Here is a 14,722-nt window from a genome sequence, read left to right as displayed (position 1 = left end):
CCGACTGTGATTACAGTACATTTTCTATGCTGGAGTCCTCTAGCGTTTTAAATGATTTTGAAGCATCTCCTTAATTTTGCCTTATTTTCTTTCTTTTTCTCATTTCTATCCTCTCTGCCTGTTATTGTGCTTTGTCTGGTGTCTATTTGCTCTGCGTGCCTCCTAATCTAGTGCTTATTTATAAGATTTGCTATTTCCTATGTGCAGCACCCTCACTTGTTGTTTGGCTGTCTCTTTGAATTCTTCTGTGTGTTTTATGGGCTCTCTTCATTAAGTTTGTTGGTTTTAATTTCATCATGAAATTTTTGGTTAAATTCTCTTCCACTTCTGCCATTTGCTTGGTACTTTCTTTGTTTCTGCTTTTTTTTTTTTTCCCTGAGGCGAAGTTTTGTTCTTGTTGCCCAGGCTGGAGTGCAGTGGTGCCATCTTGGCTCACACAACCTCCGCCTCCCGGGTTCAAGTAATTCTCCTGCCTCAGCCTCCCCAGTAGCTGAGATTACAAGCATGTGCCACCACATTCGGCTAATTTTTTTGTATTTTTTTTAGTAGAGACCGAAGAGTCATTTTCATGTATGTTATCCTCTTCTGAAAAGTGGTCCCAAGTTCCTTTCTAGCTTTTTTAACTAAAAAACTCTTTCCATTGTGGCTACTCTGATGCATACAGATATATAGATATAGACATATACACACATATGTGTGTGTATACATTCACACACACAGTGTACCTCTACCTGGCCACACCTCTTACACCTATAGAAACCTAACTTCATTCCAAATGACTCATTTCATGAGGCCTGAACTATATCTTTGCTTTACTAGCTCCTACCAATTTCTAGCCTCTAAAACGATCCTCTCACTTTTAGAAAGTGCATTTTACTAATGTTCTTGAATTTAACCATCTCTGGGCACTCCACAGTAGCTTATATCCCTTCTTCCCCCTTCCCTGCAAGTGCTTGCATGTAGTTTAATTGTATATCTGATCAAAGTAATTTCCACTATAGGTTGAGACTTCTGGGAAGGTGTATTTGCTGGGTATTTTAGTTACCTAACTCTAATCATTTAATCAGTTTTGATCATTTTGATCAGATTTAATTAGTTATCTAAATCTAGTCATAACTCTAATCTAAGTCACCATTCTCTGTTCTTCCTACTAAAATTTTCTACAGTGTCTGCATATGTAATTCTGCTGTTTTAAGCTACTGTAGTTCTTAAGCACCAGCTATGTGTGGTTTGCATTAGTCAGGGTTCTCCAGAGGGAAAGAACCAACAGGATATATGTATATATAAAAGGGAGCTTATTAGGGAGAACTGGTTTACATGATTATAAGGTGAAGTCCCACAACAGGCTGTTTGCAAGCTGGGAAAAGCAGAAACCAGTAGCATGGTGCAGTCCAAGTCCAAAAGCCCACAAATTAGGGAAACCAACAGTGTAGCCTTCAGTCTGAAGCCAAAGGCCTGAGGGCCCCTAGGAGGCTCCTGGTGAAAGTCCCAGAGCCCAAAGGCCAAATAACATGAGAAGGAGGAGAGCAAGCAAACATTTGGCATGAAAAGACAGAGAGAGCCAGAGGGCTCAGCAAGTGAGCTTATACCTCCGTTTTCCTCCTGTTTTGTTCTAACACACTGGTAGCCCATTGGCTGGTGCCCACTTATATTGTGGGTGGGTCCTCCTCTCCCAGACTTCTGACTCAAATGCCAGTTTCCTCTGGCAACACCTTCACAGACACATTCAGAAACAGTGCTTCACAAGCCATCGAGGCATCCCTCAGTCCAGTCAAGTCGACATCTAATATTAACTATTACAAGTCCACCCCTTGACAGCTTGGCACCTGTACACATCCTCTTAAATCATACTTAATATCCAACTAAAGACAATAATAAGTTCATAATTCTGCTAAGATAATAAAAGTATCCTTCATACAACCAAAAATACACTAACCTAAATATGATTACATAAAATTAACAATACTTTTTTTTTTGAGATGGAGTCTGGCTCTGTTGCCCAGGCTGGAGTGCAGTGGCACATCTCAGCTCACTGCAAGCTCCGCCTCCCATATTCATGCCATTCTCCTGCCTCAGCCTCCCAAGTAGCTGGAACTACAGGCGCCTGCCACCAGGCCTGGCTAATTTTTTTTGTATTTTTAGTAGAGACGGGATTTCACCATGTTAGCCAGGATGGCCTCGATCTCCTGACCTCGTGATTCGCCCGCCTTGGCCTCCAAAAGTGCTGGGATTACAGGCGTGAGCCACCACACCTGGCCAAAATTAACAATACTTAAATGCTGATTTGAAGTGAATAAATTTTGTTTACATAATAAAAAATAATAAACGTAATAAAACAAAGATATTTGCTTAATACAGTTGTGTATATGCACAAATTTATTCTTAACAAAATAAGGAGGAAATACTCATAAAAATTACCATCCTCCTTTCTTTAATTAGCCACATGGTTGCAGCTGGTATTTAATAACTACCTTCTTCTACTATCCATTCTGTATTTCCTTTGCCTTTTGTAAGCACCTCTTAGCAAAAGGATTACATGTGGGAAAGGCATATCTATATCCAGAGGAAATGTTTATTCAGTAAGATAAACTGCTGCCCCTTCCATGATGAAAGTGGTCCAATGTAATCAACCTGCCACCAGGTAGCTGGTTGATCACCCAGAAGAATGGTGCTATATCTATGTTTCAGTGTTGGCCTCTGCTGCTAGCAGATTGGGCAATCAGCAGTGGCCAGGGCCAGATCAGTATTGGTGAGAGGAACTTCATGTTGCTAAGCCCATGCATAACCTCTACCATACCACTTTGCTCACCAGCCCGCTGAGCAATAACAGAAGTGACTGAAGAAAGAGGTTGAGTGTTGTCTACGGAATGAGTTATCTTATCCATTTGATTACTAAAATCCTCCTCTGCTGAGGTCACCCGTTAGTGACCATTCACGTGAGACACAAATATCTTCACAATTTTTGACTATTCATAGAGGTTCATTCACATATCTCTTCCCCAAATTTCTTTGTTGCCAATTTTTCAATCATGCTCCTTCCAAGTGCCTCAACATTCAGCCAAACCATTGGCTACAGCTCATCAATCAGTATATAATCACATGTGTGGCCATTTCTCCTCCCAGGCAAAGTGCAAAACAAGGCACAGTGCTTGACGTTTTGCCCTTTGGGAAGATTTCTCTTCACCATTGTCCTCCAGGAATGTCCCAGAAAGGAACCATAGAGCTACAGCTGTCCATTTTCAGGTGGTGCCTGCATGTCATACAGAACCATCTGTAAAACAGACCCTGGTCTTCTCTTCCTCTGTCAACTAATAATAGGGAACTCCCAAAGAGGCCATAGGTACAGGCTGAGAAAGAAAAGGCAGGGTAGCAGGAATGAGGACCATGGGCATTTGAGCTACTTCCTTGTGTAACTTGTACCTTCAGCTCCTCCTCAAGCCTGAACACATATATGCCACTTCCGTTTAATGATGGAATGTTTCTCTGCATGCCCAATTTTATTGCTAGGTGGGTCAGAAAGCACCCAGTTCATAAAAGGCAGTTTAGATTTCCTGATAACTTGGTGACCCATGTTCAGTTCCTATAATGGCCCAGTAGCAGGCCAAGAGCTGTCTTTCCAAAGGAGAATTGTTATCTGCAGAAGATGGTAGGGCCTTGCTCCAAAATCCTAGCACCCTCCCCTGTGATTCACCTATGGGGACCTGCCAAAGGCTTCAAACAGCATCCCTATTTACCACTGACACCTCAACCATGACTAAATCTGCTTGAGTATGTGGCCCAAGTATCAGTACAGTTTGCACAGCAGGCTAGACCTGTTGAAGAGTCTTCTCCCGCACTCACAACTAACAACCTTTTGAGTCATTCAATAAATAGGCCAGAGCAACACACACAAATGAGGAATGTGTTGTCTTCAAAATCCAAATGGGCCCACTAGGCATTGTGCTTCTTTCTTGGTTGTAGGAGTGGCCAGATACAATAACTTATTCACCTTAAAAGGAATATCTTGACAGGTCCTATACCACCGGACCTCTAGAAATTTCACTGAGGTAGAAGGCCCCTGGATTTTAGTCATATTTATTTCCTATCCCCTGACATATGAACGTCTCACCAATAAGTCCAGTGTAGTTTCTACTTCTTGCTTACTAGGTCCAGTCACCATAATGTCACCAATGTAATGGACCAGTTTGATATCTTACAGAGTAAAAAGCGATCAAAATTTCTGTAAACAAGATTATGACTTAGAGCTGGAGAGTTAACATACTCCTGATTTAGAACAGTAAAGGTGTATTGCTGGCTTTGAAAGCTGACGGCAAATTGCTTCTGGTGGGCCTATGGACAGGGGTGGAGAAAAAAACATCTAAGTCATACAGGATGTATCTCAAGTTACCATTCTTCTCTATTCTTCCCACTATAATTTTCTCTAGTGGCTGCATATATACTCTGCCATTTCAAGCTACTGCTGTTCTTAAACAGCAGCTATTTGGGGTTTACAACAGTTTGATTTTTTTGTATTTTATATTTAATTTATTTCACTGAAAAATATGTAGTTTCTTCTCATTCTTTTATTTTATCTGAGTGGATTCTAGAAGACAGTGAGATTCTAAACTAAGGTAAACTCTTATATTTCTTTTTTTTTTTTTTTTTTTGAGATGGAGTCTCGCTCTGTCACCCAAGCTGGAGTGCAGTGGCCGGATCTCAGCTCACTGGAAGCTCCGCCTCCCGGGTTCACGCCATTCTGCTGCCTCAGCCTCCCAAGTAGCTGGGACTACAGGCGCCCGCCACCTCGCCCGGCTAGTTTTTTTTTTTTTTTTTTTTTTTGTACTTTTTAGTAGAGACGGGGTTTCAGCGTGTTAGCCAGGATGGTCTCGATCTCCTGACCTTGTGATCCGCCCGCCTCGGCCTCCCAAAGTGCTGGGATTACAGGCTTGAGCCACCGCGTCCGGCAACTCTTATATTTCTATTGGAATTCCACGGTAAAAATAAATTGAAGCGAATTATTTTCTTTTTTTATAATCATACTTCTTACGTATAAGATTATGAAGGTATAAATATAACATGTATGTATACAATGAAAGTCACTAAAATGTTTTTAAGTTGTCTATAGTTTTAAAAATCAATAGCATTATAAAAATTGAAGAACAAATAACTTTCTATGTTAGAACAAATTTCTTAGAACAAATCATTTTCTATGTTAGAAAGAATTATACCCATAACAGTAATAGGAATTATCCATAAATGTAAAAGAATGTAAAGGAATTATATGTAATTATCACATCTCTTTTAATGTATAAAAATGGTGTACACAGGCCGGGCGCGGTGGCTCAAGCCTGTAATCCCAGCACTTTGGGAGGCCGAGACGGGCGGATCACGAGGTCAGGAGATCGAGACCATCCTGGCTAACACGGTGAAACCCCGTCTCTACTAAAAAATACAAAAAACTAGCCGGCGAGGTGGCGGGCGCCTGTAGTCCCAGCTACTTGGGAGGCTGAGGCAGGAGAATGGCGTAAACTCGGGAGGCGGAGCTTGCAGTGAGCTGAGATCCGGCCACTGCACTCCAGCCTGGGTGACAGAGCGAGACTCCGTCTCAAAAAAAAAAAAAAAAAAAATGGTGTACACATAACCTAACCTATTTATTCAAATAAAAACAGATCAGCTGTTGCTCTTTCTTAAACTATTCATCTTTTTCCCATAATTCATATAGTGGTTTGTTTTTCCTCCTTGTTTTTAATGTCATTTTGCAGAACTGTCTCCATTTTGTTGCCTTTTCTGTGCCTTGCACTATAATCTTTGTCTTTCTCCCTGTCGATTATGTTGTGGAAGTCTATTTATTTTTCCTTAGCAAAGTGTTATTTTGATGAGAAAGGTCTGGTTTCCACAGAGTAGTGCCACAACTCTAGAGTTTCCAGAAAATTATATTAAATAAATTGTTCAGATAACACTAACAAAAGTGTTTGTATTGTTTTTAAGTTAATCAGATTCAGCTATGTGAAAAGCTCAGAGCATGTGTATACTATAGCCATGTAGATTGGTGTTTAGTATTTTGGACTGCAAAAAAAAAAAAAAGAAAGATTTGGGGGAGTCATGAAATAGAAGGAGGGGATTGAAAACATTATCACAGGCAGGAGATAATATAAAAGGGGGGCTGAAAATGATATAGAGAGGTTGGAACAACCTATCCATATCCTACTGAATTTATTTTGTTAATCAGCAAGCTTTAGGATATATTATTAAATTCCAGTAAATAGATCAAGTTCCCAGAGATTCATAGATATCAAAAATTTAAAGAAACAATATTTGCATCAAAGTGAGTTGGAAGTAAATAAAATAAGTGAGTATATATTATACTTTAAAAATATATAACAGAAAATAAATTTGGGAGCTCAGATTTGAAATTAGAATCTATTTTACTTTAGATAATGTATAAAGAAGGGAGATATAAAGAAGAAAATTAAGTGCAAATTAATTTCACTGCAATTTGTAGTATGATCTTGAAAAGTGTATTTTAAAGTAATTTGAAAAACAGATGGCAATAAGAGCCAATTTCATTAAAATAATTTTTCTACTCTTTAATTTTGTGTCAAAGAGGAGTTTATCATATGCATTAAATATTCTGCACTTCTTACATTTTAGCTCTCTACATTTTAACAGGATCAAAAAAAAAAAAAATAGTCTTTTCTATTTCCAAACTAATACTCTGGAATGATATGGCTAATTCCCCAGAGGCTCCAAACAACTAAATGCTGATGCAAAATCTATTCTGTTATTTTTAGAAAATAAAAGTTAATCTTACAGAGAAAAGAAAATAATTCTGGATTAATTGAAAGACTTTATTTAAGTCTATTTTATCTTTATGATATATTTAAAGAAAATGATTCATTATATTAGTTGGTAACTGGTATTGACCAGTGAAATTTAGTGTTCAGCAATTCACATTTTTTTTAAGAAAAGCAAATTCATTCTACATTGAATCTATAACATGACCAAAAATCCCTTTAAAAACTAGGAACTTTCAAGATGATTTGTTAATTCATATATTAATTCATTTATTCATTTTTACACACACACACACACACACACACACACACACACACCATATACTACTTTAGTCACTAGAAAAGAGGTAAGATTTTGAAGGGCTATAAAAGTGTAATTTCACCATAGTGACTGTTTTAAATAGTGTTTTATATGCATATTTATCTTGCATGCTAACTGAATCTACTGGATCAATGTACAATATATGTTACTAATGGTTCATTGCATCTCTTAAATAGTGAGATATGCTTAGAGAAAAAATACATTAATTTTAAAGTATTCTAATGTTAAAACATTTGAAAATTAGTACATAAATTATTATTTAATTTTAATTAGTTATATTACTCTCCCATCACACTTTTAGTATTATGCACTGGAATGCATTTTCCTCACACTAGAAATTATGATGAATTTAAACTGTTCATCATTTTTGCAATTTAAATGGCATTATTTAATAACGAACAAAATGTACATAGATAATGAGAAAAGAAGAAATGTTGAATTCTAGGCAACTATCAGTGTAAAACTGCCTAATATACAACAAATCTCAACTTATTACTCTGCTGAACAGAAATGCTAGATTTACTGACTACATGAAAAATGCATCCTTTATAGAATATGATTTCAAAAGTATTCTGATTTTATTAACAAAAAATGCTTAACATTTTTTACATACTGTTTTAATTTATAAATGTTACTTCATTTAAGGTTTAACACTGAACACTATGAGGAATAGTGTTTTCCCATATTTACTTTTCCCATATTTACAAATGGGGAAAGGGAAGTATAAGAAGACTTTGCTGACTTCTAATCACATTTTGCTGCTTATAGCCTCTTTGCATTATGTATTCCAGTAATATTTAAGTAACAAACAAAATATTCTATATCTGTAGATTCTGTGCCCTGAACTTGATACTTCCACTATCTGAATTATGCAGACCCTACTTGTCTGAAGTTAAAGTACATTCTTATTTTTAAATCTCATATCAATATTGATATCTTCTTGGAAGCTTACATGACCTCTACAGACAGATTCAGGAAGCTCTTCAATCCTCCATTGTATATTATTTATACTAAAATTATAGAAACAATTGTAAATGAATATGGTTTTAATTTCTCTCTTTATTACATAACATCTTTGTTTAGTATAAGCAGTAGAAAACTTCCATTTTGGAGCCAATATTTTTATGACATTTAGCTAATCCAGGGTAGAATAAAGACGACTGGGAATGTAAAGCATTAAGAATCACAGAGCACCTGCCAGATATTTTCTACTCCCACTTAGGAATAGGGATTTCTGATTCCCACTGGAGAAGATTGACCATAAGTAAATTGTGCTTCCCTTTACCTGTTTTATTTGCAGCCAGATTCTGAACCATTAGTCCTTTGAATAGGGTGCAGTGGTAAAAGCTGTTTATTTCCTCCTAAAAGTCCTTTTTTTCTTCATTTATTTTTAACCATCCATATTGTCACCTAGTTTTTTCTTAGGGGCTATCTGTTGCACTGATGGAAAGTATCAGAATGTTGCTAATCCCATGCCTAAATTAAGCTTGTAAATAATCTCTTTGTATTGCCATGTGTTTATACTTAATAGAATGGATGGATTCTTTTACACAATCCTTTCTTGATCTGCTTTATTTATGTTCTGTTAATTGTGAGCAAACTATTTGTTTTCTCTGCTCATCACTACGAAAATAATCAGACATTGACTTTCCAATATATCTCATTGATGTTAAATGTACGTATCTCTATCTCTGTTTATGTAAATGGACTCTGCTTTTTTGATGTGAGCATGCTCTTATTTAGATTGCACTTCAGTCAATTCAGCTGCTATAAAAAATTAACATAGACAGTGTGGCTTATAAACAACAGAAATCTACTTCTCATTGTTTTGGAGGATGGAAGTCTGAGATCAAGATGCCAGCATGATCGAGTTCTGGTCAGGGTCCTCTTCCATGTTACAGACTGCCAACGCTTTGTATCCTCACATGGTTGAAAGGCAGAGCTCTTCGGGAAAAAAAAAAAAAAAAAAAAAAAAAAAAAAAAAAACAGTGTCTAATTCTGTTGCCCAGGCTGGAGTGCAGTGGTACAGTCTCGGCTCACTTCAAGCTTCGCCTGCCTGGTTCACGCCATTCTCCTCCCTCAGCCTCCGGAGTAACTGAGACTACAGGAGCCCACCACCACGCGTGGCTAATTTCTTTTTGTATTTTTAGTGGAGACGGGGTTTCACCATGTTAGCCAGGATGGTCTTGATCTCCTGACCTCGTGATCCGCCCACCTCGGCCTCCCAAAGTACTGGGATTACAGGCGTGAGCCACCTTGCCCGGCCCAGAATATTTTTTGTAAGGGCACTGATCTCATTCATGAGGACTCCACTTTTATGACCTAATTACTTCCTAAAATCCCACCTCCTAATATCATCATATTGTGGAGTTACGATTTCAACATAATCCTGGGTGGACAAAAATATCCAGTGTGTTATGTTTACTTGTTTCAAAAACACTTTGAATTTGAACATAATAATATATTTATTAGAATTTTATTTTCAATCTCTTTGCTACCTAACCATTTTAGCCCATTTTGTGTATTATAGAATATTGTCAAATTAATACTTATATTGTACTCTTTTATAGTATGAAGAACTTGTGAAGAATTTTCTCTATTCCTTTTAATTATGCTTTATTGCAGAATTTAAAAAGTTATCTATATTTTGTATGGTATATTCCTTATCTTCTTCTCTCATTATCATAGGTATTAAAGTTGTGTGTTAAAGTTAAGCTATGTCACTAAATGCTTCGGTAGATTACACTCATGAGCCCAGATTTTCAGACTTCTCTGTATCCTCACAATTATGTAGTGCTCTCCCACAGTGACTCTTGGCTTGGCCATCACTTACCCAATGGGTATTTAGCAAACATGACATAAGCAGGAGCTTGAAAATGTTGTGCTTTTTTTCTTCCTCATTTGGTCCCGTGAAACAACCGTGACCAGATACATTAACTAGCATGCTAGAGGGTTGTCAGAGATGCATGGAGAAGAGCTGAGTTGACTCAGCAGAGTCCATTCTGTACCATTAGGCCCTTTCAACTTTACCACAAATACATTAGTAAATCCACTAGAGATGAGCTGATCCAGCCAGGTACTCAAACCACCAGCCAATCCACGGAGTCGAAAGAAATTATTGGTGTTTTATTTTGGCTTTGTGCCACTACAATTTTGGTTGTTTCACAACACTATTGAAGCCATAAGTGATTGATACTAGTGTCTGAATATTTAAAAATTTTATACCTTGGTGGTAGGTAGACTATTTTATCATAACATGTTATCTATCTATATTAAATTTTCTTACCTTAAAGTTTGCCTTAGCTGATACAAATATATCAACACTATTTTAGCCTCTTTTTTTCTGATACAACTTTTCTTACCCTTGTATTCTTAATCTTTTTGTGTCCATGTGTTTGAACAGTTTGTCCATTATAAATGACATAGTTTTTAAACTTTTATCTGATACTTTTGCACATATTAGCTTAGTCTATTTATATTTAATATATTTATTGATACATTAGGCTTCTACCTTTTTACCATTTGTTTTGTGTTTATCTTACCTATCTTGGTTTGAAGGACTTACACCAGCAAACTTCAAGAGTTACTGTAAAGGTATAATAATCAATAGAGCATGATATTAGCATAAGAATAGACAGATCAAAGAAACTAATCGGGTGCCAGAAGTGGATTCACACGTAACATATTTGACTCATTGATGTTTAACAATGATGCCAAAGCAATTTGATGTATAGGGATAATGCTCTTAAAAAACAACGTAGAAAAAATCGGACATCTACACAAAAAGTATATCAGACCTTATTTTTGACCACATAATAAATTAACTTGAAAGAGTCAGGAGCACAAATGTAAAACAAAAGTATAAAACTATAAAACTTAAAGAAATATTTTTATTTAGCAATCTTTGTGATCTTGAGTTATACATGTATTGTTTTTAGAAAAGCGCCAAAACTATAAATAATAAGGGGAAATTATAAGGTAGACTCCATTAAAAGTTAAAATTGTTATTTGAAAGACATTTTTATAAAAATGAAAATATATGCCTAGATTTTGTAAAAATATTTGCAAAACAAATATATTCTAAAAAACTGTGTTCCAAATATATAAAGACATAGTATATAAGTTAATATTGAGGTGATAATAAAAATGGGGATCAGTAATTTAAACAGACACTTTACTGAAAAAAAGCTATGGATAGAAAATAAAAGACAAAAATAAGCTAAACTTCCCTAGTCATTAAAAATACAGACTACAGGTTGGGTGCAGTGGCTCATGCCTGTAATCCCAGAACTTTAGGAGGCCAAGGCAGGTGTATCACCTGGTCAGGAGTTCAACACCAGCCTGGCCAACACAGTGAAACCCTGTCTCTAGTAAAATTACAAGATTAGCTGGTTGCTGTGGCACATGTCTGTAATCCCAGCTACTCTAGCGACTGAGGTGGGAGAATCCCTTGAACCCAAAAGGCAGAGTTTGCAGTGAGCTAAGACTGCTCCATTGCACTCCACCCTGGGTGAGAAAGTGAGTCTTAAAACAAACAAACAAACAAAAACAACAACAACAAAAAATGCAGACTACATTACTTTGTGATTAATAATGCCAATCAGAATGGCTAAAAACAAGAAATACTTAACAAACAACACAAAAGAAATTTGGCAACATCAACAAGATGAAAAGCATTAAAAACTTGCATTTTTTTTGTTAGTGGGAAGGCTAAATGGTGCAGTCATTTTGTACAACAAAGTATAAATTTCTTGTAAAAATGTATACATGCTTATCATATGACCCAACAATTCTCCATCTAGATGTCTACCCAAGAGAACTGAAAGCACATTTTCTCACAAATACCTTAGTCAGTGTTTATCACAAGTTTCTAAATGACAATAAAAACAAAAACCAAGTATCTATTAACTGGTTAATAGGCTAAAAGCTATGTTACCTTCATATCAACAATAAAAATGAAAGGATTATTCATATGTACAAAAATATAAATCTCAAAACTTTATGCTGAGTAAAATAGAATGGCTAGAAAAGCCAATATAACCTCATTTGTATGATATCATTATATAATATTCTCTAAAAGCACACTTTATAAAGATAAATAAGATTAGTTGTTGCCAGAGACTAGAGCTGGGAAAAGGGAATGGATTGCAAAATGGAGTGGGGATACTTTTGTAGGAAATAATCTACAAGTTAAATATAGTGGTGGTTACATGACTTTATAGATCTGTGAAAGGTCATTAAACTGTATACTTTTATATACAGTTACATTTATTGTATGGAAATTATACTTCCATTAAGTATATTATATACAGATTATATGAATATATTTTGAATACTAATTCAAACATAAAAATAAATAAGTGGGTGAAAGATCGAAACAGGAAATTTACTACAAAACATATGGATGGTAAATTAGCATACAAAAATGCTCAAAAATTTCATCTCTAGGAAAAGACAAATTTAAATCACGGGGAAATACAGGTATGCTCTTCTTCCAGATAGCTACACTTTAAACTATGAAAATTATCAGGTATAGGGATAATTATGAAGCAACTAAAATTTATGTATGTATATGGTGGGATGCAAAATCGTAGGGCCACTTTAAAAAGTATTTTGGCAGTTTTGTACTAAGTTAAACCTACATTTCCCATTGGCCTTAGTAATTTCACTCCTAGATATTAATTAAAAATAGAAATTGTTTGTCACTTGAAGATCTGTACAAGAAAGATTATAGCAGTTTTATTTACAAAAGTGGTATCAGCCCAAATGTTCACCAACTGATAAATATATTGGGATATATCTATGTGATGAAATTGTTTTCTGCAATAAAATCAAATGAACTATATATACGAGCAAGAACATTTGTTAATCTCAAAATAGATATGCTAAACGAAAAGGTACAGAAACAAGAAGTCTAAATGCTGAATTATTCTGTTGAATTCCATTCACTGAAACACAAATTTATACAAATACTTCTAAAAAGTGGCTGTTAGGAGTTTGACGTGAGCTAATAGTTTCAAAAGGGAAGTTTTGAAATTACCCAAATGTTTGACAGTGGTGATGATTGTTACATGATTAGGCACCTCATCAAAAATCAGTGTACAGTACAGATACAAAGTAGGCAATTTATGCCTCTATAAATCTGACTTTAAAAAGAAGTTCCAGGGGTCGGGTGCGGTGGCTTACATCTGTAATCCCAGCACTTCAGGAGGCCTAGGTGGGCGGATCACTTGAGGTCAGGAGTTTGAAACCAGTCTGGCCAACATGATGAAACCCCATCTCTACTAAAAAAATAACCAAAAACATTAGCTGCAAGGGGTTGGTGGGCACCTGTAATCCCAGCTACTCAGGAGTCTGAGGCAAGAGAATCCGTTGAACCTGGGAGGCAGAGGTTGCAGCGAGCGAGGTTGAACCATTGCACTCCAGGCTGGGCTACAGAGTGAGACTCTGTCTCAAAATAAATAAATAAATAAATAAAGTGCTACCCCTCAACACATACAAGCAAATGAGTGAAAAATAACTTATGCTAGACTGTTATAAATGTTTCAGAAAAAATGAGGTGGATCAAACAATTTTGTAGGCAAGTGAATATTATTTCTGCTTGTCAAGGGAGGTATGTTTGCAATTTACAATGCTATGAGCTGGAAAGTCATCTCTGAGAATATAATATATAAATAATATAGACAGATAAATAAATATCTGACTGTAGATGCTGGGTATTATTCTGGCTAGAGAGAAAAACAAATGCAAATTCCCCAAGGTGAAAGGTTTAGAGAACGTATCCGTGTTATTAGTGCAGAGTGAAAAAATAGGAAAGTTGCATCATGTACAGCACAGACATAGGGAGCTAGATGATATAAAATTTTGAGACTATTGTAAGGTTTTGCCTTTTTTTTTCTGATTGAAGTGAGTTGCTATTGGAAATTGGAAGAAGTGATGGCTAAAAGGAAAATTTTAGACAAATAAAATTGAGCAGCTTATGTGAGGAAATAATGATTCATGGATCAGGCCACACTTAGAAACAGAAGTGGACCAGGTGGGGTGGCTCACACCTGTAATCCCAGCACTTTGGGAGGCTGAGGTGGGTGGATCCCGTAAGGTTAGGAATTCAAGACCAGCTTGGCCAACATGGCAAAAACCTGTCTCTAAAAATAATACAAAAATTAACCGGCATCGTGGCACGCACCTGTCAGTCTCAACTACTCAGGAGAATGAGGCAGGAGAATCGCTTGAACCCGGGAGGTGGAGATTGTGGTGAGCCGAAATCGCACCACTGCACTTTAGCCTAATCAACACAGTGAAACTCTGTCAAAAAACAAACAAACAAAACACCCAGGAGAGGTTCAGAGATCTTCACCCAACAGGAAAAGAAACTGACATACAGAAACAGCATAATTGATTACAGCTCCAGCTCAGGATTTGTCTTATATGGAAATGATCTGATCAATTGGCTGCCTGTGACAGGCTGAATCTCCATTGCTCTGATTGTTAAAAACAATATACTCTTAAATTAGGTAACAGTTTGTTTACATACCAAGTTACTTTGTCTATATGGAGACAGCTTTAGTTAAATTAGTTTAACATAATTGAATTAAAAGAGTTGTTTAAAAAAAAATATATATATATT

This window comes from Trachypithecus francoisi, unplaced genomic scaffold (genome assembly GCF_009764315.1).
Source record: "Trachypithecus francoisi isolate TF-2019V2 unplaced genomic scaffold, Tfra_2.0 Lachesis_group3, whole genome shotgun sequence".
Taxonomy (NCBI): Eukaryota; Metazoa; Chordata; class Mammalia; order Primates; family Cercopithecidae; genus Trachypithecus; species Trachypithecus francoisi.
Note: the sequence above shows the minus strand (reverse complement) of the source record.